The sequence below is a fragment of the Aegilops tauschii genome, chromosome 7 (genome assembly GCF_002575655.3).
Source record: "Aegilops tauschii subsp. strangulata cultivar AL8/78 chromosome 7, Aet v6.0, whole genome shotgun sequence".
Classification (NCBI taxonomy): Eukaryota; Viridiplantae; Streptophyta; class Magnoliopsida; order Poales; family Poaceae; genus Aegilops; species Aegilops tauschii.
In genome coordinates this window covers 150,759,740-150,767,217 of record NC_053041.3, presented here as the reverse complement: position 1 = coordinate 150,767,217, position 7,478 = coordinate 150,759,740, and positions in this window count along the sequence as shown.

Genomic DNA, 7,478 nt, shown 5'->3' with positions numbered 1-7,478 from the left:
CCCCCGATCCAAAATAAGTGTTGCACTTTGGAACTGGGGCTAGTTCAGGACCGTGCATTTAATTATGGATATGAGTTGGTATCATGCAAGAAACAAACCAACGCATTGTTAAAAACAAAATAACAGGAAAATAGATAGATGCAATGATAATAACAAAAGGCACTACATACATATACATGGTATTGCATCTGTCCCGGCATCCATCAGTATACAAATAAGGTAAAATCTCAACTCACCCAAATTATTAGCAAGGCCTCGATAGAATGCCTTCAGGTGAAATATTCTGTTTTATATTCTACCCTGGTGTTTGCCACATACAAGAAAACAAACCTTCAAGTTGACAGACTCAACAATTGAAAATTTAAGAAACCATGCGTCTGATTATTTGAATAGCTTGTAAGCGTTAAGCTCAGCCCATCCCTCTTCCACATATCTATCAACTGTTATATTTGGTTCTATATGACCCACGAAAGGAGTAAAACATCTACCACAACAAATGGCATGATGTAGCATGTGTTAAGCTTTTGTGTTCATCACCCCCTCGACGTGCCTAATGTAATCCAATGATTAATTCTGAAGAGTAACATGTAAAACTGGGACCAAGCCAAACCAATAGCCAGACCAACAAAATATCCTAAACCAGCATAAGCGAACGCCAAACCCATGAGCACCAGACAAATTAAGGAAGGCAACAAAAAAATGGCACGAATCTAGTCATTGGTCCGAGCCTCAGGCAAAGCAACAAAAATACCAGGGATCCAAGTAGATCCCCTAATCCATCCAATGTGATAGAGGCGAGGGTCACGATCTTTCGATGAGATGATAACTATCAATTTGGTGGAGACGACTTTGACGATCCGACTACAAAAGTGCAACGACGTTCCGCCTTAGCAATCGCTAAACCAACTCCGAGAGGTTATTGACCACGCCGGAGCACGATCAACCTGACCACGAAGGTCTATTCCTGCAAGCAATCGAAGAAAAAGCAAGAATATGATTAAGCAATCTGAATATTGTGTATATGGATGAAGTATATTGATAAAAGTGGGGTTTCATAAGCGGTCTTGGTCTGGTCGTTGGACACAAACGAAGTACACAAAGTTGCAGCGATGGCTAACTTTTAACTAAATAAAACCCAAGGAAAAAGATACTAGATGGATCTACTTATAAAGGGGCAAGGGGTGGCGACAAAGGAGGTGGGAGGACGGACGTCCCAAGGCAGCCAAAAACTAACCCTAGGCCGTACAAGGACAATGGGCCCAAGTGGAGGTGATGTAACACCTTTGGACTTGTAGTTTGACTCGGATTCTACTGTAGCCTCAGATTGTTTCATCAATAACTCAATGCTCCGGACGAATTTGAAGGTGAATCCAATAGGGTTCGAACGTGCATGAAATCTACTTTCCAAAGGAAAAAAGAATCACCCAATTTGGAGTCTGGATGAAAAAGTCATTGGTGTTTTGAGTCAGGTATGTCTGTGCAGTCTGAATCTGAGTCCAGAACGTGAGAGACTTGGACTCTATGTTCTCTTGGCCCAAAAGTGATGTGAGAGGACTTTTTGAACAACACCTAAACTTCTCTTTTCCCCTTATCTTCATATGTGGATTGTACAAATGTCCCATACACCTGCGATTAGACATGACAAAAAGTTTGTGAAGTATTTTTGTCCTGAATGACATAAATAAATTATTGCATAGTTTGCATTAGAAATCACCTAAAAATATACGTGTATGCAATATTTTTGGTCCTATCCAAGGTAGTCATGTCCTCATCATCCTCCCCTTCTTGAAAAGAAAGCCTTCCTCAGTGTTGCTTAATCTGAAATGTGGCTAACAAAAGAGACAAGGTGTACATGTTGTATATGTATATGTCATCCATTTTTACTTCCCTTGATTTTTGCACATATGACATATGTATACATGAGTAACTTTCATAGTTCATAAAATGTAAAGCCAAAATATTATCACAAGTAGTAGAAGGCATGGAAATATTGCAACTCAATTTGCACATATAAGTGAAGCTCTTATTCGTATCAAAGGATTGACAATGTTCATCATTAAACCATCCCAACATTGGTGAATAAACCTTACTTGCATCAAATTTACATGCTACAACATGCTTAAATAAGCAAACATGCAATAAGTCATTTGACACAGAATCATCACCAAGATTAGAGGTCATATCAAAATGATTACACATTGGTTCTTTTGCATCAACAATTAATTCATTGGGTGCAGTCAAAATTGTTGGTATTTCAACTATTTGATCACATGACGCATTCATGAGAGTAACATGATTCTCTAAAATAGCCGGTGTGCTCAAATCAATAAGTAACTCAACACATGATGTACTCAAGTTAACTAGGCATGAAACATTCTCATGTGAAAGTGGAAAATCTGTACCTTTGTCATTACCTATAATGATCAACTCAGATGATGTCACTAGTAGAAAAGGGCCTAATGTGAAGCACATTAGTCCCGGTTTGTAGCTGAACCGGCACTAATGTGACCATTAGTGCCGATTCAAACGGCTAGGCGGGCATCGCTCATTAGTACCGGTTCATGGCGAACCTTTAGTACCGGTTTGTGCCACGAACCGGTACTAAAGAGGCCGTTGGCAGGCTGTTGGCAGGCTGGAGCCCAACCAGCCCCTTTAGTACTGGTTCATGCCACAAACCGGTACTAAAGTTTTTTAGTTGATTCGCCATGCAGCGGTTTTTAGTCCGACCTCGCTCCGCTAACAGGGTTTTGACCACCTTAAATATGTTACTTCTCAAACTATAACAACCACTTGGTCTTCATTGAACTCTATGTGTAGGATCTGTGGCCGCAATAGGAATCTTCGCCGGTTCTTAAACCGGGAAGATTCCTATTGACAATTCAGATTCTACACAAAAAGATAATTGATGATCAATGTATTTTCGATGTATACTTTTTGAGCTAAATGACCATGAAATTGAAAAGCACTACAAATGAACTCTGAGAAGGCTGAAACTTGGCGTGGTATCATCATTTCACCCACATAGCATGTGTGAAAAAGTAGAGAGGGTTACAGCAAAAATTGGATGCACTTCATGTACAAACTGGACAACCTCTTTCGAAGTATGAGGGTTTCGGACGAAAACTCATCTGTTACACCGGCACTTCATTTTTTTAAACTTATTACAACTCCAGACTTTTTTTGCGTTCAGTATGCACCATTCAAAGCCACGTCATCAACTTTCGACCCTTTCTGACATCATTTGCTATTTTTCATGCATTTACAGATTTGTTTTGAGCTAAATGACCCTGAAATTGAAAAGCACTACAAATGAACTCTGAAAAGGTTGAAACTTGGCATGGTATCATCATTTCACCCACATAGCATGTGTGAAAAAGTAGAGAGGGTTATAGCAAAAATTGGATGCACTTCGTGTACAAACTGGACAATCTCTTTCGAAGTATCAGGGTTTCGGACGAAAACTCATCTGTTAGAAAGGCACTTCATTCTTTTAAACTTATTACAACTCCAAACTTTTCTTGCATTCAGTATGCACCATTCAAAACCACGTCATCAAATTTCAATCCTTTCTGACATGATTTGCTATTTTTCATGCATTTACAGATGTGTTTTGAGCTAAATGACCCTGAAATTGAAAAGCACTACAAATGAACTCTGAAAAGGTTGAAACTTGGCATGGTATCATCATTTCACCCACATAGCATGTGCGAAAAAGTAGAGAGGGTTACGGCAAAAACTGGATGCACTTCGTGTACAAACTGGACAATCTCTTTCGAAGTATCAGGGTTTTTGACGAAAACTCATCTGTTACACCGGCACTTCATTTTTTTAAACTTATTACAACTCCAGACTTTTTTGCATTCAGTATGCACCATTCAAAGGCACGTCATCAACTTTCAACCCTTTCCGACATCATTTGCTATTTTTCATGCATTTACAGATTTCTTTTGAGCTAAATAACCCTGATATTTAAAAGCACTACAAATGAACTCTGAAAAGGTTGAAACTTGGCATGGTATCATCATTTCACCCACATAGCATGTGCGAAAAACTAGAAAGGGTTACGGCAAAAACTGGATGCACTTCGTGTACAAACTAGACAATCTCTTTTGAAGTATCAAGGTTTCAGACGAAAACTCATCTGTTACAAAGGCTCTTCATTTTTTAAACTTATTACAACTCCAGACGTATCACTAGTTAAGTTATTGACAAACTAGTGATTCACACAAATTTCAAATAATTCAAATTTAAACTATTCAACTTTGAAAACTACTGGCACTAGTAGAAAGTTTGTAATTTTTTGTACCCAAAGCTAAAATATTCACAAAGAAACTCTAAATACAGCAAAAAACAACTCAGAAATAAACAACAGAAAATAAATAAAGCAGAAAAGAAAAAAAATATATAAAACATATTTGCTTGCTGCCCAGTGGGTCTGCTTGGCCTTGGGCGTGGATGCAGGCCCATAAGGCCCAGCAGTCTCACAGGGTAGCGCGGCAAAGTTAGGCCCACAAGCCTGTTTTAGAGAGGAGCTCGAATGAGCAGCTGCGGCTGGGTTTATAAACTAGTGCGGCAGCCCTTCGCTCGGCGAGGTGGGACCAAACTTTGTGCACCGCGGGATGGGAGCGCACCCCCTTTAGTACCAGTTCGTGTCTCCAACCGGTACTAAGGGTGGGGGTCTTTAGTGCCGGTTGAGGCCACCACCCGGTACTAAAGGGGTGCCATTCCCGCCGTTTGGCCTGGCCAAATTTGACCATTAGTACCGGTTGGTGGCTCCAACCGGTACTAAAGGCCCCTGCTATATGTATAGCACTTACGAAAGTTTCAATTAGTTTCTTCTTCATCTGCTTCTTCCTTGTCGCGCCCGTCCGTCCCCGTCGCGCCCGTCCCCATCCCCGCCCTCGTCGTGCGCGCCCATCCCCGCCCTCGTCGCCGCCCGCGCCCGTCCCCGTCGTCGATCGCGCGCGCGTGCCGCCCCGCCCGTCCCCGTACATCGCCGTCCCGGCCCGCGTCCCCATCGCCGCCCCCGCCCGTCGCCGCCCCCCGTCGCCTCGCATCACCGGTCGTCACCCCGCTGTGTATGATCGATCGACCGCCCCGGCCCTGCCGCGCGCCATGGCCGGCGGCCCTCACACACACATCTACAGTACACAGAAATGTTTATATAAATGGTTAGATTAATGTCAATGGTTAGATGATTATATATATATATATAATTAGTTAGATATTAATGTCAAATGTTAGATGAATTAGATAGAAATGTTAGATAGTAATGTGAACTGTTAGATGAATTAGTTAGATATTAATGTTAGATGATGAGTTAGTTTTTTTAATACTTTTAGTTATAGATGAATTAGATATATTAATGTTAGGTGAACTAGATATATTAAATTTAGGTATATAGAACTAGCTACTCTATTTTTAGTAAGAAAATTAATAGAACTAGTTTATTTTTAGAAAGTGCTTAGTTGAATTAGTTGAATTAATAGAACTAGTTGAATTAGTTGAATTAATAGAAAACTAGTAAGTGTTTATCAATTAATGTTGCAACTATGAACATAGGAAATGTCGTCTGACGAAGAAAACAAATTCGGTATGTGCGAATACTGTGAAGACGAGTGCGGCCTGTGCGACATAAATTTCCTAGTTGATGATAGGCGCTTCAACATCAAGCTAGATGAGACCTTCAAAGTGGATACAGTAAGCCACAGTGAAAAGTCTTTTTCGTAATTAAGCATGACTTATGCTTCATTTGCTTCAACTTATAATTGTAAATTTTTACTATTCTACTAGCGTATCCCCTGCCATGCAAGAATTTTTGTCTTGGATAAGATAGGTTTCAGTGCTATGAAACTATGGAGGTAAAAAGAGTTTACTTGAAGACCGAGCACGGTTATACTTTCGACGTTAAATTATACAATGCAGACACCTACACTTATTTTGAATGAGAAACTTGGCAAGCACTACGCAAGGCTTATGCATTTGAGCTTCATATGGTTATCACATTTGATATTCGTCTGGAAGATGATATTGAAGGTAATAGAGACATTTGGGTCGATGTGCAGACACCTCTAGTTCTACCATTACGTGAGTTTCTCGACCATATTTATCTCTTCGATATTGTTTATTCAAAAGTAGTTGACAACTAATTTCTATTGACAGCTTATTTCTATTCAAGCAAACATTCCGGCGCTTGGTAGATAGGACCGTCCACTGTCCTGGGGCTGAACTAAACTGCGAGGAGATAAGTCATTATGTTTCATGGCGTGAGGATCTTGATGCTGTCAAGAGAAATTGTTTTCCTGAATTTGAAAATCTTAGTACTCAAAATGTGCGACCAATATTGTTTGTATTGAACTACGGTCACATATATTTAGAAAAGATGGTAAGATTGTTACTATTTGTCATCAATGCATCTTTTGCATACATTATTTTTCAAGCTAAACTTCATTGCTAAGTATGTTACTATACCATGTTCTTCAACAGGGATTCCCGATGATAGTTGTACCTCAGTGGATTGAGACTAAAGGTCGCATGTCAATGGTTAGCTTGCGGCCAAGACATCCCACATTGCACATGAGTGCATTCAGGATTTCTAAAACCAAGGAATGCTTAATAGTGAAAGACTGGAGCAAAATTGTGAACGCTCGCAGAGAAGTACTAGGGGGCAGCAATCAGAAGCGCAGCCCACGATTAGGAGACAGGTTCATCTGCATGCTCCAATATGATGAATCAGGAGAGCTACATAGGTTCTATGCTATTTTACCTGAGAGAGAGAGAGAGCGGCAGGAGTGATTAGCTAGTTCTTGCTCTTAGTACTTGTCCTCTCACGTGTTCTTCGTCCTGAACTTAATCTATCTCAAAGTGATTTGCTTTTGTGGTTTCATGAACGCTTATAATCTCATGACCATGTTGAACTCGATGATATCTTTGCTTCTGGTACAAGTGAATGTTTCTTCTTTAAGCTAGTGTTGGTGGTGTACCGGTAATGACTATGATGCGTGATTAAATTAATAGTGGTAATGACTATGATGATGATTACCTAGAGTGTTTTTGGTGATGATATGATGCAATAGTTTTTATATTAATATGATGATGATAATGATGAGTTATATATATCATATATGAAAGAACCGCGGATATTAGTTTCAACTGGATGGATCGATCCTAGCTAGGTGATCAAGTAATATGGATTATCAATAATAATCCATATTACATGATCACTTAGGATCCATCCACTTAAAACTAATTCACTGTTCTTTCACCTAGTGATTTAATAACTCATTATAATGTAAAAACAATCTCTAAATTAAATGGAAAACACAAAATTAAAGGAAAAATAAATAATAAAGCAAAAACACCCAAACCTTTTAGTACCGGTTGGTGGTTCAAACCAGTACTAAAGGTCTCCCCGCCCCCTGCGGTGGCTCATGCCACGTGGTGGCCCTTTAGTGGCGGTAAGTGCTGAACCGGAACTA